The sequence below is a fragment of the Monopterus albus genome, unplaced genomic scaffold, assembly GCF_001952655.1.
Source record: "Monopterus albus unplaced genomic scaffold, M_albus_1.0 scaffold52.1, whole genome shotgun sequence".
Lineage (NCBI taxonomy): Eukaryota > Metazoa > Chordata > Actinopteri > Synbranchiformes > Synbranchidae > Monopterus > Monopterus albus.
Genome location: NW_018127932.1, coordinates 1,999,063 through 2,003,367, shown reverse-complemented (window position 1 = coordinate 2,003,367; position 4,305 = coordinate 1,999,063). Strand labels below are relative to the sequence as shown.

The 4,305-nt window shown below is 35.0% G+C and overlaps 1 long non-coding RNA gene across 3 annotated transcripts in view; it reads right to left on the bottom strand.

The window, feature by feature from the left end:
* Positions 1 to 2,452: 2,452 nt before the first annotated feature.
* Positions 2,453 to 4,305, bottom strand: part of LOC109961083 (uncharacterized) — a 60,568-nt gene continuing 58,715 nt past the window's right edge. For all 3 annotated transcript variants that reach the window (XR_002275093.1, XR_002275092.1, XR_002275091.1), the window contains one exon: positions 2,453 to 2,947. This is a non-coding gene — a long non-coding RNA (uncharacterized LOC109961083). The remainder of the gene's footprint in view (positions 2,948 to 4,305) is intronic.

The window sequence follows — 4,305 nt, the reverse complement described above, 5'->3', positions numbered from 1 at the left end:
TGTTCTGTATGACACGACTTGTCACCATATACGCTGACCAGCCACTTTAGTAGGTAAACCTGTACAATTGTATGCACGTCATTGCAACACTTCTGCTTTAATATCTTTGTTAAAGCACAGACCTACAACTGTACATGTGGACCTAATTAAGTGTATATTGCACCAGATGAGGACAGAAAAAACAAAACATGATCTCAGTTTTGACTGATCCTCGCAGTCAAACCACACGTACAAGCCGTCCTCCATGTACTTTATATGTACAAAAGTGATGTGTAGTTTCATTGTGCTCCTTCGAACGTACCAACAACTTCCTTAGTTTGAGATGGTTAATTTTGCAAAGTTCCCTATCACACCTGACCAATTATCCAAATCGAGCCCAACCCACTAATAAAAGACCCATGACCTGTACGTGTAACTAAAATAAACTGCACAGTCACTTTAAAGAACGTGTAGTTTACATTTTGCTTGTACTGTGATTCTGCTGTACCTATTGTAAATTGGATTTTGAATACTGTACTTTCTTGTATTTTATATATGGTATTTGTACATTTACTTAAGTATAGGACATCATTTCTTTTTCCACCACTGGCAAACTTTTCCCACAGATTCAACTTCATGAATCGATGTAAACTACATCATTTAATATTTTATTTATGCATTACCAACATGTACAGTAACTTTAGCTACCCACATTGCAGTTGTCACTGCTGACAAATTATCCCACTTTACATCCAGCAGGGTTGAGGAAGTTTAATCTGCAGTCAAGGTTTACCAGTCTGTTCTCTAGGTATAATAATCAATAATTGATAAACCAATTTCAACATGAATTCTATATAACCCATGTGGGGCTCCATAAAACTGCCTGTCTTTCAGGTCAACCTGTGTTCTTAGTGTTGAAAATAGAGTGATATAATATAAACATATAGTAAAAAGTTTCTTACAAATCTGCATTAGTGTGGACATGGTCACAGCTCACTCTCTTGACAACATTGCCCTGCACACCGAGCACTGGAAAACTAATTTCCTCCACACAAAACATCTGTATCTTCCTAATGTGTTTGCCACTTGAGGCTCAAAACCTTTTTTTTTCTGGGTCACACTGAAAATCTGGTTCACTATTCCTACAAGAGGAAATTGTGGTTGGGAATAGTTCATTTTTCCAGAACGATGGCATATTCATGCTGATAACCACAATTTGAAATTTAACAGTGTGGTTTTAATGTGTGACAACAACCATGAAACTCACTCAACCCATAAACCTGACAGCCTGTTGGTAGTTTTTAAAATACTGCAATGTTACACCAAGCCAGTAGTTAAATGTTTTTTTAACTATGTAGTTTTTAGAAGAATTATATAAAAACTATGGTATGTGAGGATTACTTGGCAAGCTATTCTTTATTTTTTATCAAAATTTCCTAGACTAACATATTTCAAAACAAAGTTTAATGTAAATCATTAAGATTTGATCTTTTTAAGTACTGTGCTAACACTTTACATACAACTTTGCTACAGAACCGCTCAATTTAAGGGAGTGGAAACCTTCGCTGCCAGAGAACACTAGCAGCCATGTTAGAACTCCCAGATGTACAGTAGCAAAGGCAGAATAGTGTTAAAACGCCTCCTCACACAGCCTCTCAAACAGAAGAATAAATTGACCTTAAAAATAACTTGAGTTTGAGTTTTCATAACCTAGTCTGAATGAACTACTGCCACACATGCACAGAAAACAGATTTATGCTTTATTTACTAAAAACACTAGTCATGTGTTGAGGCACATTTTCTAATAAGATAGCTATACAGTTTGGTTTATTTTACTTGCATTAACAGCTGAATGTTTGTTAGAGCTAAAATGATTAGTTAGTAAATCGATTAGTCAGTGAGCAGAAAATTAACTGCCACTTTTGTTTGAAAGATTACTTGTTTTAATTAGTAGCCCAATTAGTTCCAACTTCTTAATTGTGAGGTTTTAAATGATGAATACAGAACACGTCAGAAGTTCCAATAGACCGTAGAAGATTAATTCAACTTGTTTGTAGAGTGTGAATCATTTATGAGCAGAGCCCATTTCATGGCTGTCACCTGTTTTGACCTCATGTTATAGAGTAATACCAGATCTAACCGAATTATAAGTGAACATTTAAGTTGATTTACTTATTTTGATTCCTACAGTAGTAAGATAGGATGAACAAATTCATTCTGTCAACATTTCATGAAATGATTCATCTATCAGAAAAATTTTGAAACATGAGTGATACTAATATTTATTAATATTTTATTAGGAAATCTGAAAATGTACCTGCCTAAGCTTTTAATAATGACTTTTAACCCTCTCAACCTGACAGGGAAATGAGATTGAGAAAAATAACAGAATTTATATTTCACTGAAAATATATGTAACAGTATGTAACAAAAAAAAAAAAAAAAAAAAAAAAAAAAAAAAAAATAGAACTGGATACAGTGTAAAAAGCCCATGTCAGCACTTTCAACTGGTTTTCTAAGCTTGACTTTACATTAATCTTTTTGTGCGTTACCAGCTGTGCTACCACAAACTGGGATTTCAACAGCATCAGCATGACTTCACTGGGTGTGGAGATTTTGCTCCAAAACAACCCACAAGCGGAAGGACAGTTTGGTAAGCCAAAAACAAAACAAAACAAAAAAAACCCTCAGCTTCCCACAGGTGTTACATGATTATTTTGGTACAATGTGACAAATGTCTTACTTACTGCCCATTGAAACCTCTTGAATTTGTTCTTGCTTCCAACATATGAGTAAATGATTCCCTGTGGTGATTTAACAGCACTTTTTTTGCCTAAATTTTGCCAAGAACCAGCAGCTGCCAGCCACAACACACAACGCCACCTCTTTTGTCGCTTCCTGCGGTCACCAGCCTTCCCATCTCATGACGATTATGTCATGATCCCAGCCTAACTCTGCAACAATTCAGCTGAAACAGAATGAGAGAGAAAAAGCAATAAGATTTAGGAAAAGAAGATAAAGTTAGAAATATGCAAACAGTGCTCAGGTAGGAGCACTGCTGAATATATTATAGGCCTACTGCAACTTCCATAAAATAAATGTTTAAAGCTGCGTTAACTAAGATTTAGCAGATTCAAATAAATCAAGTAAAAAGTTGTCTTGAAGTGTCTTCTGACTGAAAATTTTTTCTTTACTAGAATTCAGATCAATTGACTAATTATACTATGAAAATTGGGAAACAGGTACAGTAGTATACTATATAAAACGGACGATGCCTTTGACATGTAAACTTACAACATTAAAGTAAAATAAAACATGCAGTTCAAATGATACAAACGAAGTTCAATACATGGGTCCTAACAGTCTCCTCTAGCAGGTGTCCCCCTGTGAAGTTCCCACGGTTTAGGAGAGTTACTGTTTCCTAATTATAGTGAAAACACACTTCTATAATTATTGCCTTTGCAAACATAAATACAAGTCTAAAATAAGACTTGTATTTAGTTAACATCTGCGAACAATGTTCAACATCATGGCGGTTTCCAGCTTTCCTTTCAGCCTTTCTGGCTGTTTACTGGCCCAGACTCTTAACATGACACATGGTGCATACAAACATACACACAAAAAGTACCATCAGCGAAAACAAAGAACATTTCGGGCTATAATTTTGACTGAAAATACAGTTGAAATCAGAAGTTTACATACACAGGCTGTAGTCATTAAAACATATTTTTTACCCACTCCACAGATTTCATGTCAAACTTTCGTTTTGGCAAGTCGACATTTACTGTACTTTATGCATGACAAGTACAATTTCCAACAGTTGTTTACAGATAGATTATTTCACAATTCTAGTGGGTCAGAGGTTTACACACACTTAGTTGACTGTGCCTTTAAACACCTTGGAAAATTCCAGAAAATGCTGTCAGTCCTTTAGAAGCTTCTGTTAGGCTAATTGACATCATTTGAGGCAATAGGAGGTGCACCTGTGGATGTAATTTAAGGCCTATCTTCAAACTCAGCACTCTTTGATTTGATTTATTCTTTCAAGCATGTAAAGACAGTTGATATGACAACATGATATGACACATCATTTTACACATAATCCAATATCAATTTGCTTATACCTAGTACATGCTTGAATGGAGTAGGAAGAAGTCAGACTTATCCAGTCCTACCCCATGACATCATCTTACCATCATTGGTTTGCAAGCAGTAAATAATTCTCTTCTACACCACACAAGTAATATACTAAAAAATTATAACTGTTAACATTCTTACATAATTACATTCTTAAATAATTATCTTCTACACCACACAAGTAATATA